Source organism: Phocoena sinus, chromosome 8, assembly GCF_008692025.1.
Source record: "Phocoena sinus isolate mPhoSin1 chromosome 8, mPhoSin1.pri, whole genome shotgun sequence".
Taxonomy (NCBI): Eukaryota; Metazoa; Chordata; class Mammalia; order Artiodactyla; family Phocoenidae; genus Phocoena; species Phocoena sinus.
Genome location: NC_045770.1, coordinates 70,683,377 through 70,708,896, shown reverse-complemented (window position 1 = coordinate 70,708,896; position 25,520 = coordinate 70,683,377). Strand labels below are relative to the sequence as shown.

The following is a 25,520-nucleotide window of genomic DNA, read 5'->3' as shown; positions in this document are numbered from 1 at the left end:
AGTGTCTAGCCTTACATTTAGGTTTTTAATCCACTTTGAGTTTATTTTTGTGTATGGCATTAGAGAGTGTTCTAATATCATTCTTCTACATGTAACTGTTCAGTTTTCCCAGAACCACTTGTTGAAGAGGCTGTCTTTTCTCCATTGTATATTCTAGCCTCCTTTACCAAAAATAAGGTGACCATATGTGCGTGGGTTTATCTCTGGGCTTTCTATCCTGTACCATTGATCTATATGTCTGTTTTTGTGCCAGTACCATACTGTCTTGATTACTGTAGGTTTATAGTATAGTTAGAAGTCCAGGAGCCTGATTCCTCGAGCTCCGTTTTTCTTTCTCAAGATTGCTTTGGCTATTCGGGGTCTTTTGTGTTTCCATACAAATTGTGAAAGTTTTTGTTCTAGTTCTGTGAAAACTGCCATTGGTAGTTTGATAGGGATTGCATTGAATCTGTAGATTGCTTTGGGTAGTAGAGTCATTTTGACAATATTGATTCTTCCAATCCAAGAACATGGTATATCTCTTCATCTGTTTGTATCATCTTTAATTTTTTTCATCAATGTCTTATAGTTTTCTGCATACAGGTCTTCTGTTTCCCTAGGTAGGTTTCTTCCTAGGTATTTTATTCTTTTTGTTGCAATGGTAAATGGGAGTGTTTCCTTAATTTCTCTTTCAGATTTTTCATCATTAGTGGAGAGGAATGCAATAGATTTCTGTGCATTAATTTTGTATCCCACTACTTTACCAGATTCATTGATTAGCTCTAGTAGTTTTCTGGTAGCATCTTTAGGATTCTCTATGTATAGTATCATGTCATCTGCAAACAGTGACAGCTTCACTTCTTCTTTTCTGATTTGGATTCCTTTTATTTCTTTTTCTTCTCTGATTGCTGTGGTTAAAACTTCCAAAACTGTGTTGAATAATAGTGGTAAGAGTGGGCAACCTTGTCTTGTTCCTGATCTTAGAGGAAATGGTTTCAGTTTTTCACCATTGAGAACAATGCTGGCTATGGATTTGTCATATATGGCCTTTATTACGTTGAAGTAAGTTCCCTCTATGCCTACTTTCCGGAGGTTTTTTTTCATAAATGGGTGTTGAATTTTGTCGAAAGCTTTTTCTGCATCTATTGAGATGATCATATGTCTTTTCTCTTTCAATTTGTTAATATGGTTTATCACATTGATTGATTTGCATATATTGAAGAATCTTTGCATTCCTGGGATAAACCCCACTTGATCATGGTGTATGATCCTTTTAATGTGCTGTTGGATTCTGTTTGCTAGTATTTTCTAAGGATTTTTGCATCTATGTTCATCAGTGATATTGGCCTTTAGTTTTCTTTCTTTGTGACATCTTTGTCTGGTTTTGGTCTCAGGGTGACGGTGGCCTTGTAGAAGGAGTTTGGGAGTGTTCCTCCTTCTGCTATAGTTTGGAAGAGTTTGAGAAGGATAGGTGTTAGCTCTTCTCTAAATGTTTGATGGCATTTGCCTGTGAAGCCATCTGGTCCTGGGCTTTTGTTTGGTGGACGATTTTTAATCACAGCCTCAATTTCAGTGCTTGTGATTGGTCTGTTTATATTTTCTCTTTTTTCCTGGTTCAGTCTTGGAAAGTTGTGCTTTTCTAAGAACTTGTCCATTTCTTCCAGGTTGTCCATTTTATTGGCATATAGTTGCTTGTAGCAATCTCTTATGATCTTTTGTATTTCTGCATTGTCAGTTGTTACTTCTCCTTTTTCATTTCTAATTCTATTGATTTGAGTCTGCTCCCTTTTTTGCTTGATGAGCCTGGCTAAAGGTTTATCAATTTTGTTTATCTTCTCAAAGAACCAGCTTTTAGTTTTATTGATCTTTGCTATTGTTTCCTTCATTTCTTTTTCATTTATTTCTGATCTGATCTTTATGATTTGTTTCCTCTACCAACTTTATGATTTGTTTCCTCTGATCTTTGTGATTTGTATCCTCCGCCAACTTTGGGTTTTTTTTTGTTCTTCTTTCTCTAATTGCTTTAGGTATAAGGTTCGGTTGCTTATTTGAGATGTTTTTTGTTTCTTGAGGTAGGATTGTATTGCTATAAACTTTCCTGTTAGAACTGCTTTTGCTGCATCCCATAGGTTTTGGGTCGTCGTGTTTTCATTGTCATTTATTTCTAGGTATTTTTTGATTTCCTCTTTGATTTCTTCAGTGATCTCTTGGTTATTTAGTAGTGTACTGTTTAGCCTCCATGTGTTTGTATTTTTTACAGTTTTATTCCTGTAATTGATATCTAGTCTCATAGTGTTGTGGTTGGAAAAGATACTTGATATGATTTAAATTTTCTTAAATTAACCAAGGCTTGATTTGTGACCCAAGATGTGATCTATCCTGGAGAATGTTCCATGAGCACATGAGAAGGAAGCGCATTTTGTTGTTTCTGGATGGAATGTCCTATAAATATCGATTAAGTCCATCCTGTTTAATGTGTCATTTAAAGCTTGTGTTTCTTTATTTATTTTCATTTTGGATGATCATTTCCATTGGTGAACGTGGGGTGTTAAAGTCCCCTACTATTATTGTGTTACTGTTGATTTCCCCTTTTATGGCTGTTAGCATTTGCCTTATGTATTGAGGTGCTCCTGTGTTGGGTGCATAAATATTTACAATTGTTATATCTTCTTCTTGGATTGATCCCTTGATCATTATGTAGTGTCCTTCTTTGTCTCTTTTAATAGTCTTTATTTTCCAGTCTATTTTGTCTGATATGAGAATTACTACTCCAGCTTTCTTTTGATTTTTATTTTCATGGAATATCTTTTTCCATTCCCTCACTTTCATTCTGTGTGTGTCCCTAGGTCTGAAGTGGGTCTCTTGTAGACAGCATATATATGGGTCTTGTTTTTGTATCCATTCAGCCAGTCTATGTGTATTGGTTGGGGTATTTAATCCATTTACATTTAAGGTAGTTATTGATATGTATGTTCCTATTACCATTTTTAAAATTGCTTTGGGCTCGTTATTTTAGGTCTTTTCCTTCTCTTGTGCTTCCTGCCTAGAGTAGTTCTTTTAGCATTTGTTGTATGTAAAGCTTGTTTGGTGGTGCTGAATTCCCTTAGCTTTTGCTTGCCTGTAAAGGTTTTAATTTCTCTGTTGAATCTGAATGAGATCCTTGCTGGGTAGGGTAATCTTGATTGTCGTTTTTTCCCTTTCATCACTTAAAATATGTCCTGCCACTCCCTTCCCACTTGCAGAGTTTCTGCTGAAAGGTCAGCCGTTAACCTTATGGGGATTCCCTTGTATGTTATTTGTTGCTTTTCCCTTGCTGCTTTTAATATTTTTTTTGTTTGTATTTAATTTTTGATAGTTTGTTTAACATGTGTCTTGGCGTGTTTTTCCTTGGATTTATCTTGTATGGGACTCTCTGTGCTTCCTGGACTTGATTGACTATTTCCTTTCCCATATTAGTGAAGTTTTCAACTCTAATCTCTTCAAATATTTTCTCAGTCTGTTTTTTTTTTTCTCTTATTCTTCTGGGACCCCTATAATTCGAATGTTGGTGCATTTAGTGTTGTCCCAGAGGTCTCTGAGACTGTCCTCAATTCTTTTCATTCTTTATTCTGCTCTGCAGTAGTTATTTCCACTATTTTATCTTCCAGGTCACTTATCCGTTCTTCTGCCTCAGTTATTCTGCTATTGATCCCTTCTAGAGAATTTTTAATTTCATTTATTGTGTTGTTCATCATTGTTTGTTTGCTCTTTAGTTCTTCTAGGTTCTTGTTAAATGTTTCTTGTATTTTCTCTATTCTATTTCCAAGATTTTGGATCATCTTTATACTACCATTATTCTGAATTCTTTTTCAGGTAGACTGCCTATTTCCTCTTCATTTGTTAGGTCTAGTGGGTTTTTACCTTGGTCCTTCATCTGCTGTGTATTTCTCTGTCTTCTCATTTTGCTTAACTTACTGTGTTTGGGGTCTCCTTTTCACATGTTGCAGGTTCATAGTTCCTGCTGTTTTTGGTGTCTGCAACCAGTGGGTAAGGTTGGTTCAGTGAGTTGTGTAGGTTTCCTGTTGGCAGGGACTGGTGCCTGTGTTTTGGTGGGTGAGGCTAGATCTTGTCTTTCTGGAGGGCAGGACCACGTCCGGTGGTGTGTTTTGTGGTGTCTGTGACCTTATGATTTTAGGCAGCCTCTCTGCTAATGGGTGGGGTTGTGTTCCTGTCTTGCTAGTTGTTTGGCATAGGGTGTCCAGCACTGTAGCTTGCTGATCGTTGAATGGAGCTGGGTCTAAGCATTGAGATGGAGATAGCTGGGAGAGCGTTCGCCATTTGATATTATGTGGAGCCAGGAGGTCTCTGGTGGTCCAATGTCCTGAACTCTGCCCTCCCACCTCAGAGGCTTAGGACTGACACCCGTCCGGAGCACCAAGACCCTGTCAGCCCCATGGCTCAGAAGAAAAGGGAGAAAAAAAGAAAGAAAGAAAGTTATTAAAATAAAAAATAAATTATTAAAAATAAAAAATTAAAAAGTAATAAAAAAAAGAAAGAAGAGAGCAACCAAACAAAAAAACAGATCCAGCAGTGATAATAAGTGCTGAAATCTATACTAAAAACAAAAAGCAAAAAACAAAAAACGGGCAGACAAAACCCTAGGACAAATGGTAAAAGCAAAGCTATACAGACAAAATCACACAAAAAAGCATACACATACACACTCACAAAAAGAGAAAAAGGAAAAAAAATATATCTATATATAAAAAAAGTAAGAAAGCAACCAAATCAATAAACAAATCGACCAATGATAATATATTCTAAATACTAAACTTAAGATAAACATAAAACTAGAATCAAATTGGATGCAGAAATCAAACCCCACGTCTACTATTGCTCCCAAAGTCCACCACCTCAATTTTGGGATGAGTCGTTGTCTATTCAGTTATTCCACAGATGCAGTGTACATCAAGTTGATTGTGGAGATTTAATCTGCTGCTCCTGAGGCTGCTGGGAGAGATTTCCCTTTCTCTTCTTTGTTTGCACAGCTTCCGGGGTTAAGCTGTGGATTTGGCCCCACCTCTGCATGTACGTCACCTGAGGGCGTCTGTTCTTTGCCCAGACAGGACAGGGTTAAAGTAGCAACTGGTTAGGGGGCTCTGGCTCACTCAGGCCCCGGGGAGGGAGGGGTACGGAATGCAGGGCAAGCTTGCGGTGGCAGAGGCCGGCGTGACGTTGCAACAGGCTGAGGCACGCCGTGTGTTCCTCCTGGGGAAGTTGTCCATGGATCACGGGACCGTGGCAGTGGCGGGCTGCACAGACTCCCGGGAGGGGAGGTGTGGATAGTGACCTGTGCTTGTACACAGGCTTCTTGGTGGCTACAGCAGCAACCTTAGTGTTCATGCCTGTCTCTGGTGTCCGCGCTGATAGCCGCGGCTTGTGCCTGTCTCTGGAGCTTGTTTAGGCAGTGCTCTGAATCCCCGCTCCTCGTGCACCCGGAAACAATGGTGTCTTGCCTCTTAGGCAGTTCCAGACTTTTTCCCGGACTCCCTGCCGGCTAGCTGTGGTGCATTAGCCCCCTTCAGGCTGTGTGCACACAGCCAACCCCAGTCCTCTCCCTGGGATCTCACCTCTGAAGCCTGAGCCTCAGCTCCCAGCTCCCACCAGCCCAGGCTGGTGAGCAGACAAACCTCTCGGGCTGGTGAGTGCTGGTCGGCACCCATCCTCTGTGCGGGAGTCTCTCCGCTTTGCCCTCTGCACCCCTGTTGCTGTGCTCTCCTCCATGGCTCCGAAGCTTCCCCCCGCCCCCGCCACCCCCCGTCTCCACCAGTGAAGGGGCTTCCTAGTGTGTGGAAACTTTTCCTCCTTCACAGCTCCCTCCCAGAGGTGCAGGTCCCATCCCTATTTTTTTGTCTCTGTTTCTTGTTTTTTCTTTTGCCCTACCCAGGTACGTGGGGAGTTTCTCGCCTTTTGGGAAGTCTGGGGTCTTCTGCCAGTGTTCAGTAGGTGTTCTGTAGGAGCTGTTCCACATATAGATGTATTTCTGATGTATTTGTGGGGAGGAAGGTGATCTCCACGTCTTACTCCTCCACCATCTTGAAGGTCTCCCCTCTTACTTTTCTATTTCATGCTTTTTATGTTACATTCAAGAAAGTTTTGCAAAACCCAATGTTACTAAGATTTTTTTCTATACATTCCATTAGAAGTTTTATAGTTTTAGCTTTTAATTTAGGTGTATGATTCGTTTTTAGGTAATTTTTGTAATAGGGTGAGATGACGTTTATGGTATATATTTTGGCTTATGGCTCTCCAGTTCTAGTGCCATTGTCTGAAAAGATTATCTTTTTCCCCATTAAATTGCCTTGGCACTTTTGTTGAAAATAAGCTGACCATATATATATATATATATATATATATATATATATATATATATATATATAGATTTATTTCTGGAGTCTCTATTCTGTTCCATTGATCTATTTGTCTATTTTTTTATGCCACTATCTTGATTACTTGATTACTGTAGCCTTATATTGGTAGAATGAGTTGTGAAGTATTACCTTCTATATAATTTTCTGGAAGAATTTGTGTACAGTAGGTATTATTACTTTTTAAATACTTGAAAGACTTCACTAATGAAACCATCTGGGCTTGGAGTTTTCTTTTGGGGAAGGTTTTTAACTACAAATACAATTTTTAAAAATAGGTGTAGGGCTATTGAGGTTATCTATTTCATCTAAGTTTTGTGGTTTATTTAAGTGCATTTAATCTAAATTGTTTAATCTATTGGCATAGATTTGTTCATAATACATATCTTTTAATATTTGTAGAATATTTAGTGATGTCGCCTCTCATTTATGCTATGAGAATGTAAACACAACATCAAATTTAATATTGCTTTCCTTTTCTCTATTTTATTGATTTCTGTTTTTAGTCTTATTATTTCATTTTTTTCTGCATACTTTGGGTTTATGTTGCCCTTCTTTTTCTAGTTTCTTAAGGTGAAAGCTGAGATCATTGATTTGAGACCCCCTTTTTCAATATAGGTTTTAGTGCTATAAAATTTACTTCTAAGTACTGCTTTAGCTGTGTTCCATAAATTTTAATATGTGGTGTTTACATTTTTATTCATTTCAAAATACTTTCTAATTTCCCTTTTGATTTCTTCTTTGATCTGTGTGTCATTTAGAAGTGTTATTTCCTAATATTTACAGATTTTCAAGATATCTTTTTGTTATTGAATTACTAGTTCTTTTGTTGGTTGGCAAGTTCTATCAATGTAAACTAGGTAAAGTTGGTTGACAGTGCTGTCCATGTCTTCAATATCCTTACTGATTTTTTTGGTTTACGTGTTCTACCCTTAATTGAGGGAGAGAGATTTTGAGAACTCTGATTAAAATTCTTCCTGAAATTTTATTAGTTTTGCTTCCCTGTATTTTGAAGCTTTATTAGCTTTATTAGCTTTATTAGCTTTATACATGTTTAGGGTCATTATGTCCTCCTACTGAGTTGACACCCTTATCATTGTATAAAAATCCCTTTATCCATTGTAATATTCTTTGCTTTGAAATCTACTTTGTCTGATAGCCCTGCAGGTTTCTTTTTATTAGTGGTACTGTGGTATATATTTTCCATCCTTTCACTTTTAAAGTATTGTGTCTTCATTTAAAAGTGGATTTCTTGTAGCCAGCATGCAGTTGAGTCTTGCTTTTTTATCCAGTATGACAATCTCTCCCTTTTAATTTGGGTGTTTAGACCATCTACGTTTAATGTGATTATTGACATGGTTGAGTTTAAATATATGATATGCTCTTTGTTTCTTGTTTGTACCACCTGTTCATCATTCTGTTTCCCCTTTTTCTTGTTTTCTTTTTAATTTATTGAGAATTTTTATGATTTCATTTAAAATCCCTTATTGACTTCTTAATTTTTTTGTTTTAATATATTTTAGTGGTTGCTTTAGTAGTTATAGCAACCCTATACAACTTACCACAGTCTTACTTCAAGTAATATTATCCCACATCACACATGGGATGAGAATCTTACAATAGCATACTTCCGTTTCTCCCTCCTAGCCTCTGTGCTATTGTCATACACATTACTTCTACATATGTTAAATCTAAAGATAATTTTTATTATTTTTGCTTTGAATAGTCAATATTTTAAAGATATTTAAAAAATAATCTTTCATATTTACCCACATATTTACCATTTTCAATGTACTTTATTTCTGTGTAGATTCAGATTTCCATTTGGCAAATTACCTTCTGCTTGAAGGACCGCTTTAATATTTCTTGTAGATTATGTCTGCTGGTGAGATGGTGATATTTCCATCACCTTTTATATTTCTGAAAAATCTTTATTTTGCTAGGTATAGACTTTTAGATTAACTTTTTGTGGTTCAGTAATTTTAAAATATTGATCCATTGTCTTTTGGCTTGCATTGTTTTCAGAAAGAAGTCTGCCTTAATTTTTATTATGTTTCTCTGTGTATGATGTGTCATTCTCCTCTGGCTGCTTTTAAGATTTTCTCTTTTTACATTGGTTGTAAGCAACATGGTTACTATGTGCCTTAGTGTAGTTTTCGTAATGTTTCCTGAGCTTGGGTTTTTTGAGATTCTTGAATCTGTAGGTTTATAGTTTTTTGTCACATCTGAAAAATTTTCAGCCATTATTACGTCAGAATTTTTTTCTTTAACTCCCATTCTTTGTGGAATCCAATTACACACATATTAGACAGCTTGAAGTTGTTCTTCAGTTCTCTGATTCTGTTCACATTTTTTCATCTTTTTCCCTCCCTATTCTGTTTCATTTTGCATTGTTTCCATTGATAAGCCTTCAAGTTCACTTATCTTTGTCCTGCAGAGTCAAACCTGCTTTTAATTCCACCCCTATGATTTTTAATCCCAGACATTGTATTTTTTATCTCTAGAAGTTATAGTTGGGTCTTTATTGTATATTTGATATCTCTACTTAGTATGTTCAGTCTATTTTAGTTTCATGAACAAATAGGATACAACTAATAACTATTTTAATATCCTTGTCTACTAATTCTATCACCTGTGTCATTTCTGGAGAAATTTCAATTGATTGCTTTTTCTCTTCATAATGAGCGGTATTTTTCTGCTTCTTTGCATGACTGGTGATTTGTTATTAGATGCCAGAAATTGTGTGAATTTTACCTTGTTGAGTGCTGAATCTTTCAGTATTTCTATAAATATTTTTGGACGTTTTTTCTGGTGTGTAGTTAAGATACTTGGAAACAGTTTGATCCTTTCAATACTTGCTTTCAAGCACTGTCAGTTGGAACCAGTGCAGCCTATAGTGTAAGGCTAAGTTTCTGCACTGCTGAGGCAATAATACTCTTCTGAGTATTCTGTCCAGTGCCCCTGGCATTGTGAAGTTTTACACTTTGATGATGGGAAATTGAATTATTACTGGATTTGTGTGAGCTCTGGGGATTGATTTCTCTGCTCCTTTTAGGTATATCTTTCCCTAACTTTGGTTAGTTTCCTCACACATGTGTGCTTATCAGTAATCGTGAGGGATTCTCTGCAGACCTCTGGAAGTGTATGTGCAGGTCTTTCTCCTCTGTTACTTTACCCTACCAACTATATCCACCTGGGCCTCCCTAGGCTCCCAGCTTCGTCTTCTTAACTCAGTGAGACCATTAGGATTTGCCTCTGTACGCTGCAGTTGGTAATTTCTTTCTTGAGGCAGTAATCTGGGACAACTGTAGAGATGACCTCATTTGTTTTTCCTTTCTCAGGAATTACTTCTTCATTGCTTGATGTCCAGTTTCTGAAAACTGTTGTTTTTATATATTTCATCCAGTTTTTTTTAGTTGTTTAACCCAAGAAGGGTACATCCAGTCCCTGTTAGTCCATCCTGGTCAGGAACAGAAATGTCTACATATGTGAAGAAAATATATGATATATATTAAACATACAGTATATTGAGTGCTTCACACATAGAAAGTATTCAATAATCAGTCACTATTGCTATTTCTCCACCTGCATTCTGTTCAATAATGAAGCTTTATTTTATATACCACCTTCCATATGAAGGCTTCCAGATGAATTATTACTCTTTATTCTTTGTACTCACATCACTTTTTTTTACATACTTTCATGATGACATGGATCTACATTATAAATTTTGGTTTACTTGTTTGTATTTTGTGGTAGATTGTAAGCTCCTAGACAAATAAGATCTATCTCGTTTATCTATCATTAGTTTCCAGCATATAGTAAATGCTTAGATCTTTGTTGCATAAATGAATAATCGAGAGTATCTCACACCTTTTATGAAATATTCAAGAGTAGAATTTTTGATTGGGAAGGAAAGAGAGATGGTTTAGTGGATGAGAACCTTTGAGCAGAATGAAAGTGGAGAGGAGTTCCAGAGAGCAGCATGAGAGCAAAAGGTGGTTGGTTGAGGTTCATAATAATGATAATGATAATGACAATCATACTAGTAAATACTACTACTACTACTACTTCTAAAGTTATTGTGAAGGTGAGAGAGGATAGAGGAGTATAGAATGGAGACTAGGAAAGACTTATTGTAGTATGTCAATGCAACCATTTTGTGATACCTTCAGCACCTTGCTGGATATAGATGGTAACGTTGGTAACATTTCATAAATGTGTATTGTGTGAATCAGTGTAATTTGAATTGTTGTAATAGAGGCTTTTAAACAAAGTGCTGAGAGAACACAGTATACTTTTTGGAGTATATTTGTGAACCTTGGAAGGAAGTGGTAGGGATGGATTAACTGAGAAGAAGCAGAAAGAAATTCTAGATAGTGGAGAATAGCATAAACATAAAAAGTACTATAGGTGATAAATAAGCATAATATAACAGAAAGAACAAATGGACCTTGGAGCTGGGTTCAGTAGGGCTTCAGTTTTATCTCTGTCACTGGTGTAACTCTGGAAAATTACCTAACCTGTCTGAGACTCAATTCCCTCATCTATAAAATGGGTGTGGTTGTTGGGAAGATTATATGATGCATAGAGTAAATTTATTTTATGTTGCAGATAGTGGGTCCAATAACTATTAGTTTCTTCTTTTTAGACATTCTATATCTTCTGATGAGGAAAGAAAAATGCTTCAAGAAGGACTTTGTGACCCCTCATCACTTTGTATAAGAGCCCAGGTATAATATATAATTTATGAGTATAACTAATGTTCCCATTTATTTCCTATTTCCGTGGCAAATGAGGATTGCATTGCATTTTTGTGGTCTAATACTAAGACCTAAGTAATTTTAACACCCAGTTTCTTTACATCTTCTAGTTTTAACTTATGTTTATAACTATGAGGATTATTGGCTAAACTTTACATACAAATGAAACAATTTTACTACCACAATTCAATATTTTTCAGAAATGTTTCTATTTATAGGGAATATATCTACTGAATGAAAGATTGGAAAGATGAGTATCAGAAATCCTAAAATTTTTCAAGTCTGGAAACTACTTGTATTCTTTAAAATTATTTGTTTTATGAATAAAATCAGTTTTGATATTAATTTACCATCATGGAAATCATATAATACAAGGTACAGAGTAAAGTTTAGAAACTTTTGACTTTTAAAAAGTAATCATACTTTAAATTTCCAATTGGTTTATAAAAAAACATTGTTCATGTGCACTTACAAAAATATTTTGGATACATGGAGATTTTAAAAGGAGTTCTAGCATAACTAAAACAGAGTAATCTTTTACTTTTTTCACTGAAGGAAAAATTCAGGACTCTTCCAGTTAAGTAACTCTGTCCTTGGTTTAGAGAACTGAAAAATTTGCATAGTCAATAGAATAAAAATTGATAAGCCATAGCAGTTTTGGAGCCAATTTTCAGCACTGTTTTTGGTTCTTGAATACTTGCATTGACATATACAACTCATAGGTATAGTGCATAATGCTGCTGATCCTGCCAAGTGAAGAACCACCATTAGTCATCTACCTAGTATCTCAACTGCTGGGTGCTGAGTTGGCAAGGATCTGGCATGTGGTAGCACCTGACTTCATCTGCTGTCTTCACTATAGACTGGTTCTTTGCATTTATGAATCTTAGACTGGCCTTGATGACAGTTTGCTTGGTTGAAAGTCACCTTATTTTAATTTAAGACGTGTTGCCTCCATGATACTTGTAAACATGTTGAGAGGCTGAGTTTTGATGAATCTCACAAAACTCCTCAACAGGGCATGAACTGAAACCAAGGAGCTGACAATATTAATAATTCAGCATTTGGCAGTATTGTGGATATTAATGCATTTATAGTTCATCTTGACAAACCTGGGCCCAATCACATGTGAAGATGAGTTTAGTCATCTAATATTAGTTTCTGGTGAGTATTTTTATACTTTTCTTTCAAACTATAGATGAAATGAAGAAAATATTAGTCACTTCTTAGAAATGCAAGGTTCATAGCCCACATGACTATGTGCTGTGAAATTTTAAAAAACGCTTTACAATAAATTACCATCTTGATTTAATGAAATAATGCATAAGAATTCTTATAGTGCATTATGGCTGATTTGTGATATTTTAAATTGCCCATTTATTCATAGTTTCAGAGTGAAGTACCTTTTTTGGTATTTCAGCTAAACATGTAACTCTTAACTTTAAATAACCAGTAAATTTACATAATCTATGCAGGTAAACTATATAAAGCATTTGTCATAAAATTTAAAACATGCTAATAATAATACATGTAATAGCTAAGTATATTCAGTATTTAGGACTTAAAAGTTATTTTACAAATATTGCTTTCGTGGGGAAATAAATGTATCTTTTTGTAATAAAATGCCACAGGAGTGACACAATTTTATTTAATTATTAGTAACTCCAGGACACACCTCTTAATATGTGGGGCCTAGAAATAATATGGCAATGACTGAAGTGGAAAGATCTTGCTCCTTAAAATTTGGTGGCTTGTTGAGCTGTCTGAATCATCTATGTCCTTCTCGCACATACCCCAATACATTTTATGATCACAAAAGAATTATTTTTAGATCTCTAAACTGGCCTCTTTCAGGCTAATATAACCACTTTGTTGTAAGATTTCTTCTTTTAAAGGGTATAAATGAAGAATTTAAATTTTCATGCGAAGAAAAAGGATATTATTTGGTCCTTGAAATATTTGGGTCCATATTTCTACCTAGAAATCCTAACTATTATAGTCAAGTTGAACTGCAAGGGGAAAAAGCTTATAAATTAAGCTTTTTTTAAAAAAGGGCCATTTATTTATTTATTTTTATTTTATTTTTGGCTGCATTGGGTCTTTGTTGCTATCTGGTGAAACACTTTGACTTAAAACTGGAAGGAAATAAACAAATCGAATGGACACTATTTTGGATGCTTATAAGCTTTTAATAAATTTCAATATAGTCAGGCTTATGTCTCAATATTATATTTTCATTCACATCTTCAAATGGGCAATTATGTCCACATGATAAATATGTGGGGTTAATGATGATAATTTGCCACCTGTGTCATGAAGCAGCTCCTTTTCATCCTCATGTAAAAAATTCCGTAGTTTTCTTGGTAATTCTTTAGAGTATAAAAAATCTGAATTAAAAGGAAAAAATTTTACACTATAAAAATCTCACTCTTGCCAAGAAATGAATTATACATAAGGTCTGAAAATAAGTAGAGTAGAAAAGAAGTAGAGATATATTTTAGACAGCAGATTGGATCCATTCAAAGAATTTGCAGGAATGCTTTCATTATGCTATGGTAGTAATAAATGGTATTGTGCCACAAACTTCGTAATAAAAATGGAATAGGTTTTAAACCAAAAGCTTGTTTGGTAACTTTGGCTCAATTTCTTGCCACTTCTGTATCCCTTGCAAAGGAGAATGCACTACATCTTTGTGAACAACCTGAATTTCTCTTGCCCTGGAAAACCATACAGTCCAACTTGGCTTTTGACACAGTCTAAACTACTCCGATTAGGTAAAGCTGATCTTAAGAGAAAAATTGGATACTCAGCAAACCCCAGCAGATATTTTGACACAATCTTGGAGCTGATAAGTCATCATAAATTTAAATATTACCTTTCCTAGCAGAAACCTCACTAATAAATGGTTTTGAATATTTTATGAATGACTGAGCACCCTACTTTGTTAATAAGTCCTCTGGAAAGCTATGACTTTTTGGGGATGGTTTTACTTTTGGAGGAAGGAGTGTTGAAGAGAAGATACTGATGAGGTGTCATATAATTTTACAAGTTGCATAACTGCTTTTAACTACAAAACTATCTCTGATTATAATAACAATTGAGCTTGTAATTTTTTCTGAACAGCTGCTGCTACAGGGGGTCATTACCTTGCAGAGCTCGAAAATAATCGTACTCTTGGTACATGAGTTATGTAGTCTTGTGTTTTACAGCAAAGCACAAAGTTTAAAGCCTATAGAAGAATGTTATTTGAAAGCTGTCAAACCATGTTAAAAAAGACTGCATCGTCAAAAGGCCCTGGTGGCCACGATTCTGCATGTAGCCTTGTCTTATTCATTACAAAATGCATGTTTATAAAGTTCCACAGAGCATCCAATTCCCAGTTCACTTATATCAGCAAGACTTAACTTGCTCATTAATCTAAATTCTTTTGCAACTTTAATCTACATGTTTAATTAATCATAAAATGAGGCGGTAAGTAATTTCAGCAATGTGTGGCTTGTTATCAGATGCATTTAATCACTCTTCTGTGAGCTCATTTGGAAACACCTGAAGATGTCGAGTGCAGTCTGAATAAGCATAAATTATTCTTTGTCAGTGTACTTCACTCAACTAATAAGACATTAATTTAAAAGGCACTGTTTGTCATTTTCAGATCTTTACCAATATTTTTAGCTTAGCAATATAACTCTAATTGTATATATGATTCACAACTAGTGCCCGACATAGGAAAGGGTAAGAGTTTAATTCATTTTTCTTATTTACATGTAATTATGTCATGTAATCTTAGTTTTTAATGAGGATTAACCATCTTGTAAGTATTCATATGCTTTTGGAATAAGGTACTAATGAATTATAGTTGGAAAAATTATTTGTTGGTACAAAGGCTTGTGATTTCTTGTTGTTGCCTAGGTTAGGTCTGAAAAGACATGAGGTTTGGGAGAGTGCTTTGATTTGAGGATACAGGTATTGCATAGAGATTATATGATGCAGATGATAACCTTATAAAAATTCAAGTAAAACAGTTATATTCAGCTATCCCACATAATAACATACGTAATCCTTACATAGGATCAGGTAGCCTAAGATAATGACAGTCCCATTTTTTCCCCCTAGTGTCTTAAGAGTATTGCACAGTTGATGACAGCATTTTTAAAAAAAAGACAAGAAACAAGAACGACAATAAAAGCAAAAACACACTCATAGCTTCAGAGCAAAAAAAATTCATGAGGGCTGAATGAGTTATATATCTCAATGCTGACATCGAGATATATTTTTATAGGAATAAAAATTGCATTTTATAGGATGTCATCACCTGTCCTCTTCATGCCATGAGAGCAGTGACACATGGTAAGAATAATAATCTCAGTGGAAACAAATTTATTTGCCGTGGAACATCCCTGTTTATCTTATGAACTTATCTCACTCATATGCTATCTATGGATTGTCAGCAGTGAGCCAGAGGGGATGATTCCTGAAAAGGGAATATTGGTTTGAGCTGAAATATAGCCATATTCTCCATTTTTATTTGATGTGCACATCTCCTGGGTTTCTTCCCTTTCTTCAGGGATCCTTTACACTTAGCTAACGGTTATTTATATGTCCATTTCTTGCCTTATGCCTCATCACTGTGTAAAAATCCTCCTTCCTGTTTTCCTTTCTAAGGGAAAACAAAATCCCAGGAAATCTCATTTGTACTGTTCAAGTCACATAGGCCATCGCAGCACATTGCAATGAAATGCCATTTACCCTTATTTCACTTAAGGCATTATAAATTGTTTTCTTAGAACCACTGATGAAAACTTCACATCTTCTTTAGAATCATTCTTGAGAAACAACATTTCATTTAAACTTAACTTTCTTGGTAAGAATACTTTTCTCATTCCTGTAAAATCTTAGTGAATAGACATATACAGTCTAATATGAAGGCTTGCTGTCAGTTTTTCTTGATAAGAAACCTCAAACTTCCCTAACTCCCCTTCCCTTGGCAAAACCTGAGATAATTTTTTCCAGACAGGTTTATTTTCTAACTTGTTTTGGTGCAGAGAAAGAACACAGTGTTCCCCCCTCTCATCCCAACTGATGTGCAAGAGGCCTGCCCTATTGTCCTGTTAAGTTCCTCTACACAAATACAATGATTTATTTTATAAAATGCTATATATTAACTGTAGCTATTTGTCTATATTACGTACTTCAAGAGGAAAATGATAAATTCAGTTCCATGCAGCTCTTATACCCTCAGATGTTTGGATATTACAATGTTACCCAAAACACACATACACTGACACTTTTGCCCAGTCACAAACAACAAGGACATACCACTTAAACATGCTTCTTTCATGGAGACCTCACAGTTGTTTAGAATGCACAGTACCCAGAATGAGGAACTACTCCAGTGGGTGCAACTGAATGAGTGGATCTTCCATACCCAGCTGAACTGACAGAGATGGTTAGCAAGGCTCTGATTTTAATGCACAACTTCTGTGGCTGAAGGACAGCATGCTGGTAAAGAAAGTGATTACTGGTGGCAGAGAGGGGTGGGTGAAGAATGAGTTAGGAGCTTGTGCATTGTGGTGTCCACTAGCAGCGTGCTCAGGGGGAGGGTTTGGAAGTCCTGAGTCATCAAAGTCTTCAGCTGCAGTGGGACTTCAGGCTCAGCAGATGAATGAGAATGTCACAGTGCAGCTGGTTACAGGCGATGCTTCTGACTTCTTACTGCAAGTCTCAATATCTTATTTATGTTAAATGTAAGAGAGCAATGATGTATTCAGTTATGCTTTGTGCTACCTCAGGAGAAAGCCTAATATCTCCCTCTCTCCTTCCTCCCTCCAGTTTCTTAAACAAATGAAATTCCATTCTAATTTTTACCAAAAAATCCATGTGTTATTTCCTATAAACACTTACATAATTTATGCCCACCCATCTTTCCTTTGAATTCAGGTTTTGTCTATGAACATTGCTTGCTTTTTTATAGTAGGCTTGTTTTTCTTACTCATTTGAAATTGGCTTTTATTAGAAGATCATTTAGGCATATCAGTACAGTACATTTGGTGGCTTTATAAGAAGTTCTGATGCTAGATGTTCAAAGCTCTGCTTAGATGACATTTTTATGGATCCACACAGCCTTGCTCATATATGAAAAGAAGGTATTGAGTTATACAGATGATTAAGTTATTTCTCTCAAATTTCTATGGGAATGGGTTGACTTGAAGTTGTGTTACTTTCCTAGTGCCCTCAGCTTAGAAACTTTGTGTATTTTTTTAGGCAGCATCTGCATCACTTATATTCAGGAGAACATAATAATACGTGCAGTTTTAGAAACTGTCTGTATTTTCCCCATTACCCCTAATTCATAGGATTGGCATGATTACAACTCTTGTTGTCATCATATTAACAATGTGTTATAGCCACTAATAATAATTTTTCATGCATACTTCCAAGTACTGTATTTGAAGATCCCAGACTTCATATATAGTAAATGAGGAAGTAATTTATAACTTTCACATTGAATTCTTGCTTTTTCAAATTTGTGCTTACCCTTTTGTAAAGCATATGACCTACTTAAAAAAGGCTAATAGTTACCTGTTTTTTAGTATTTTTAAATCTATATCACAAAAAGACTTCTTTGAAGTATACACAGGGATGTATTTGTAGGCAATTTCCAACTAACTAACGGGAGAAGTTCAGAAAGTTTGTTGTTTGGAATTTGGAATGGATATTTTTATAGAAAATATGTTATAGATGGTGATTTGATTACTTGTGCAACCTACTGAAATCCATTTAACCTTATAGTATGGCTGAATTATACTATTGAGAGTACTATAGTAGCTAACTACTGCCTGTTGAGTGGTTTTGGTATGAAATCTCATTTTGAAATCTAACCTCAATAACATTCCTTTGACCAATTTTTGATGGTGGGATTTGACATTTCCTACTTCCTCTCTGCCAGTGCACAATAGTGGAAATGAAACACTCCTTGAAATGGAATTTGGGAGGACTTCCTGTTGTCCCTAGCTATGGAAAGAAAGTAACTGGGTATTCTGGCTGAAGTAAGAGGGAATGGATGACCCTGGCATGAAGATGTATATCTGTTTACAAATAAAGGGCATCCTACTGGAGGTTTATATATTTTGAGAATGAAGAAAGAGCATTTCCTAATTTTACACTGATGAGCCAAAAGGGTGGAGAAGATCAATACTTCTGCCCATTCACTATGCTTTACAGTATATTCCAAGTATTTTCATTGTATATCTTCTACTTTCTACCCCACCCCACTCCCATAAGTTTGGCTTTTGGTTTTTAAATGGTAGCACTGGTGATAGTAGTTCAGTTTCTAATATCAGAACAGTTTGGGAATGTATTATTAATTAGATTTATATAAGATGCAGTGATATATGCAGCTGAGGTTGACTCAAAATTAAATACAAGTGGCTCACCTTGTCCGAGGATTCTGCATCCGTGGATTCAACCAACTGGAGATCGAAAATATTTGGAAAAAGAAATTCCAAAAAGTTCCCCAAAGCAAAACCTGAATTTGCCATGCACTGGCAACTGTTTACATAACATTACTGTTTAACTACATTATGTCCTTTGAGAGTATCCGAAGAAAGTCATATGAAAGTGCAAATAGGTGATGGAAAGTTTATTTGGTCACATGTAAAACATCATCCTGAATCTCAGCAGTTGAGTTATATTCACCCCTTTTACTTCAAATCTGGCAAACTATATGTATTTTTTGATTGCCAGGGGGAAAGTATGAAAAAAGGAGAGTAGTGGGGAGAAAATGAGAGAAGTGGTATGTTAAAAGGCTCTAAAGATTTAAGTTGTCAGAGAAAACAGTTTGATGAAGTATGGGTAAAATAGAATTTTGTTTCCCAAAGAAATACATGGCTCAAAGTGTAGGGGGAAAGTGCTCGGCAATACAAGCCATGTATTTTTCTTAACCTGGGAAGTTTGAAAAAAAAAAAAAAAAGACACATTTGGCAAAGTGAAAACTCAGGTGACTTCATGCCTACTAAGTGAAGAATCTGATTCTTTATCATCCAAGCACATAGTTGGGTAACTCACAAACAGAGCTACCCAGTGTATAGGTTGCAATGGCAAGAAGCCAACAGTGAAATCAAATTCATAAGCACCCTATAGAAAACTCCTCAAATTACTGCTGTGCTGTTGCCAGCTGTATTGCCAGAGAACAAGAACTGTACAGATTTCTATGGAATGACTGGGTTACTTAACACCGCTTGATTGGCTCTGTTCCTGCCCCTGTTCTCTTTGGCTGACAGCTGACCACCATACTGGTTTGGTTTGGAATAAGACTGAAGTGAACATAACCACTTATATGCACCTTCCTCTTGAACACTTCTCTCCCTTCCTGCCACCCAAAACCCACACATACCCTATATATCTTGCAAAAGGAGAGATAAATATTACTGAGTTTATTTAAGTGAAGTGTACTGGGTGGCACTATGCTGTCCAGTTATTCTACAGATTCATCAGATTTTTAGGAGAAGAGTCATTTCCTCGATCTTTTATTTGTAAGTGCCTGAATTTATTGAATGTGAAACATATCTTAAATCCTTTAATTTTACTAACTTTTTTTCATTTTACATCATTGCATGCTTCATGATCCTAGAGCTAGACTGGTTATCCAGAAGCCATATAATCTTACTCTCTTGCCCTTGGATAATCTCTGATAGGTAGCTACTTCTGTCTATAGTATTTCAAATAAGGAGATATCACAAGATACCCAGACGGGCACTAGATGGCTTCAATTGCTACACTGCATGAATTAGAGAAACCTTTGAATGAGCAAGGTGGTTGGTTGGCCCTTTTCCTGTTATACAAAAGCTCATGGATTCACATGTCCTAGTTTCCATTAAGTTAGCAGGCTTTTAAACTTTTTTGACTGTGATTCAGAGTAAGAAGTAAATTTCTAATCTGATCCAGTATGCAATCTAATATAACCAAAGTAAAAAGTTTACATGAACAATACTTATCCTTAATATGTGCAATGTGTTTTATTTTCTCTTTTCTTCCCTATCCTTGCCTCTTTTTCTTTGCTTCCTGTCTCCTCAGTTTCCTTCTCTCCTTTTTAATAAAAAATGCTGATTCATACTCAGAAAACTGACTTTATCACTCATTCAATCCATAGTTTGAAAAATATTGCATTAAAGTAAGCACTTTAAAAAAAAGTCTTGATCTGTATGTTCTTTGGTCTAAGATTTTTTTTTTTTAATTGAAGCATAGTTGATGTACAGGTCTACCATTGTAGACCTGTGTCTTCACCTGAGTCTCCTACACAAGATACTAATTCCATTGCCTGTTTATCATTAGAAAGATAAATTTTGTACTCCACTAGTGGCATATATAGCCTGTTAATAACACCATGTTCTAAGTGCTTAATTGTGCCAGATGTTGTGTTAATGCTTTATATATATTTGTCATGAGAATTTTATTATTTAATCATCCTTATTACCCTGTGAGGTAGAAACTGTTATTACACCCATTTTTATAGTTGATGAAATTGAGACTCAGAGTGTTCTGTCAACTTTCTTGAGTAACAGAATGATAGAGGTTGATTTCAACATTGAGATTGTCTTCATGACCATGCTTTTTCCCTCAACTCTAATACGTTCTTAATTTTAACTCTAAAAAAAGTTAAGTACTTTTGTGAAGAGTATATATATATCATAAAGAAAAGCAGACTTGTGATGATGGTCACCACATATTTTTGATAATGTAAATTGAAACTTCTTGATAAAATAATTTTCACTCTGTAAAGAAAAATAGAAAGGACAGAAGAAAGAAAAAAAGCACACCTCTCCAGAGCCATGGATATAAAAACTTGCTGTTCTATTTAAATCTTATATAATTGAATCTTGCAAAAGTCTTCTTTTTAAGGAAAAAAGAAATAGATATACATGGAATTACATCTTATGCTACAGGCCAGGATATTTTAGCAAGCCAGAGGAACTCAAACACGAATGAAGAGTGGAATTTTCCTTTCGTTTTCTATAATAAATAACTATGTTTGTTGGACAGAAAAACGGAGGAAAAAATGACCATCATGCCTGGTTTTGAAGAAAAACTTGTTTATATGTGTAATACATTGGATAAATTGTTTGGGATCACTTTGACTATGCAGAAATGTGACCATTGAAATTCTTAAGCAAGGTGTGGGGCTATCGGTTCCATGAAACTAATTAAGTCAAATAAGAATTCGTATTTTTGAGGACAATTGACTTACCTCATTTTTTCAACCTCTGTGAAAGGGGAAATATTTTAGAAAAAAAATAGTGGGTACATTTGGTTTTTATGACCTTTTCTTCCCTGTCCCCAACCCCTGCCACATTCCTAGGTTTAGTACTAGACAGTTTCCCTCTGTCCTCCATTCTCTCTCTCTCTTCTCTGCTATCTTCCTGCTCTTCTCCTCTCCTGTGACTTTCCTCTCTGTCCCTGCTACCCTCCTCTCTACCTTCTCATCTCCTCTGCCCCTTCTTTCATTTTTCATTCTTACATACAATCCTTATAATCTCCATTATCAACTTCATTCTCTGAGATTTGTGAATCTTCTCGGTAAGGTGCAAATGGACCTTGTTTCTGTTTATTAAATTGGTAATCTAGAAAAATAACATCCTTTCTACCTACTTGCATCTCTCTCTTTCTCCCATAAACCAAACATACACTTTCAGAAGAAATCTTTTGTCTTATTTTTGGAAACTGTTGAAATGTTGCTTCCTACTTCATACTTTATTTTTGGAAACTGTTGAAATGTTGCTTCCTACTTCATATCTTCTTGGGAGTAAGATGTGTCTATGGTCATTGTATGATCATTAAAGAGAAAAATCAAAGATTCCATACTAAAAATTGGCATTGACCCAGATACTTCTGCCGCACTAACTAAAAACGAACCTTTGCAGACACACTTTTATACAAGGAGATGGACTTGTTCAATATGTAATTGCTATGTGATGCTATCCCAGAGGAGAATTTGAAAGCAGGCAGGTGTGCTAGATCTAAGCCTCATTGAACTCAAGGTCAGGAATCTAAAACTAGCCTCCTCAAGGGTACTCAAAGTGGAATAAGAGGAACTTGGATTCAAAGATACTACAACAAAAACATTCTTTGAAGTCCAGAAGAAGTTAAGAAGGAGTACTTTCAGTGATGGTAGAGTGTAATAAGAGCATGATCGGTAATAGATACATGATTGAGATAAAACTCTAAAATACTGCTGTGAATAGACAGATTTGGTTTGTGAATAAAGATATAAAAACACTCACAGACATGGGCTGCAACTGTGTTGGGCAAACACACAAATATACAAATCATGGGGTAATTTTGAGTGTGTTGGTAGAGTGAGATGCAGAACAAGAAGTAAAGCATATATATATTCAGATAAGATCTGAGACAAAGGAGAGCAACAATTCCCTATTAGTTGGGTCAGAATTTTCAGAGTTGGTGGATTGTATGTTACAGTTTCTCTGATTTATTGAATCTAAAGTAATAGGTAAAATGTTACTCTTGTCTTGTTTATATATTTTAACTTGAATCTTTAGGTAGAGTCCAAGCTTATATATCTTTAGACATGGATTCTATTCTTGATTCAAGATTCTTCTGGACCTTAGGATCATGTAAATGCTGTCAAGATATCACCTCCCTAAAGCACCACTGTTCAAGTATCTTTTAAATTAGCTAAAATAAATGGATTTTTTTTTTTTTTTTTTTTTTTTGCGGTACGTGGGCCTCTCACTGTTGTGGCCTCTTCCGTTGTGGAGCACAGGCTCCGGACGCACAGGCTCAGTGGCCATGGCTCATGGGCCCATGCGCTCCGCGACATGTGGTATCCTCCTGGACCAGGACACGAACCTGTGTCCCCTGCATCGGCAGGCAGACTCTCAACCACTGCACCACCAGGGAAGCCCGGCATCAACTATTTTTAACAAGTTCATTTAATTTGACTCTTGGGAAAGGGATCTTTTGAGGCAAAGGGTCTTTGATGACAAAAGATATCCTAAAATCCTAAAGTTTCTACTTCTTGCTGTCCCACTCCAAGTTTCATTAGATAATAATTACCATTTTTTAAACAAAATACTAAAAAAATAGATGAAGTTACATGTTTAAAAATATAGAGGAGCTATCTTTTTTTTAACTTAAAAAATTTGTGGAGATTTCATCAAGCATCTAGCACTGTGGTTGATTTATAACAGATGCTCAATAAATATTATTGAAATGAAATGTGGAAATAAATATGTGCATTTTCATTTATTCATTCTTTGTTTAATCAACAGACATTTACTGAGGGCTTACTATGTCCCAGATAGATATGTTTGAGATTTAAATGTGAATACCATACTAAAGCCCAGCCGTTAAGTAGCTTAAAAATCTAATGGAGAGACAGGTAAAAAGAGAAATTATGATAACATATTAGATTTAGAATTGAGATATAAATGAAATAAGATACACAAAAATTTGAAATTTGCCAGGGAGAGTTGGGGGAAGGCTTCTTTGAGTAGGCTAACATTTGAGCTGCTTCTTAAAGGCATAATAGGGAGTTACTTAGAGGGGACGTGGAGATAGAAAGAATATTCTAAGCTGAGGGTATAGCATTTGTAAAAGCACCTAGACGTTGAAAGGGCCTGATATATTTTAATAATTGTAAGAGTTCAATATCATTGCCACATTTGGGGCAGAAGGGGTAGGGAAAGGAATTAGGTTGAAAATAAGAGTTTTTGGTGACACAGTTGATTATTTCCTGATATAACCTGGAAAATGTTTTATTTCAACTAATTAATTTCAGTAAGATGGGCATTTTTCTAGGAAGTTACCCATTTTATTAGAATCTCCATGATATACCTTTTAGTGCCTTTTATATAGCAAAGGAGATGTTAAGCTATTAAAGTGATGAAGTTGTGCAGAGTGTGATATGGTACAAAAGCAGTTTGGAATGATGTATTGAAAAAATTGCTAGTCACCTTTCCTTAAGGTAGTCCTTTTTGAGTTGCTTTTTGAACTTACCTATACTTTATCAGCCAGTTAATTTGCTAGACAACTTATAGGTCAGTCAAATAGTTCTAAATCCTAAGAAGTAAAAGCACTGAGTGGTAACATAAATACACTTTATTTATGGTTAATAGTTTTTATTTCTATTTTTAAGAGAAAAAGAATATGCAAAACATGTGAATGCGTATCATCTCTCTAGCTTCAGGAAAATGTTAGCTGGGTATATTTTTGTTTTCCTCATTTCTGTGAGCTACTTATGATGTACACTTTTATGACTTTATTCTAGATGTGGGCTTCATTTTCACGTAAGGAGAAGGTCAGGCTTTACAATGTTTGTCATTAAAAAATATTTTTTTTTTCTTCCAGAGAAACATCTCAGAGGTTCCAGGCTTCGTTTTAGAGAAATTATAGTTCTTTTAACTTTAAATTGCTTCGGTAGGTCACACCCAGATTTTAGAGAGCATGATGTGCTTTACAAGTTGAAAAGTTTTCCACCAAGTAATAGCAGCAGTGAAAATTGTCAGAGAAACAACTAATTAATCTCTGCTCCTTTACAGCTGTTTAATGCAATGCATAACTAAAAGTCCTGTTAAATTAATTAATGATTTCAATTACAAACTTTTCTCCAAAATGTTATGATTCGTATCAGGCTGATAATGCAGTGACCTGGGAGTGTGAAATCTGTGTTATGAAGAGAGTCGCCAGTTAATTGATTCACAAATTATTTAAAGTTTGTTGCACTCAAGGGAGTGCTCAGTTTCATGACAGTCAATTCTTAAAGTGTACAAACTCCTTTTTCACCTTAAGAATGTCTGCAGTTATTAAGCACGGTAAAATGCCAACATGTTTCTGGGCCTATGAGTAATCTTAACATTTATGATTTAGAATCTGTAGGTGAATATGTGGAGATTAAATCTATGTTGGAAGGAGAGAAAAGTTAGCTAAATTATCAATGACTCTTGTGGCAGTGTTTTCATTGCTTTTGATTTAGTAATTTTAAATAGTTTTCTAAACATCACTCCATAATTTTTCTTTTTGCATTTGCTATACATGGAGCATATTTTATGTTGAAAGACAATATAGTTATTACTTTAAAGAAATTTTGAATGGGTAAATAACACAGTATAAATTGTTTTGATGATTGGTGTCTAAAGCATTTGGATTTCTGATAGGTCTAAAATGCCAGCCTTAAATGTTAGAGAAGGTGCTGACTTCTCAATGCAAGAAAATAAATTTCTATAGGCCACCTTGAGTCTTTTTTATAGCATACAGGAAAAAATTAAGAGAGTCATATGTACTTCCTTCTAGTCTGGTTATTTTACCCATAACTTAAATAACAAATAAAAGTGTACATATGTTCAAGGAGAAGGGAGGG

At 35.4% G+C, this 25,520-nt stretch overlaps 1 protein-coding gene across 3 annotated transcripts in view; it reads left to right on the top strand.

Moving 5' to 3' along the window:
* Window positions 1-25,520, top strand: part of SOX6 (SRY-box transcription factor 6) — a 624,715-nt gene that overhangs the window by 115,751 nt on the left and 483,444 nt on the right. For all 3 annotated transcript variants that reach the window (XM_032641113.1, XM_032641114.1, XM_032641112.1), the window contains exon 3: window positions 11,038-11,119. The gene's annotated coding sequence lies outside the window, so the exon portion shown is untranslated. The remainder of the gene's footprint in view (window positions 1-11,037; window positions 11,120-25,520) is intronic.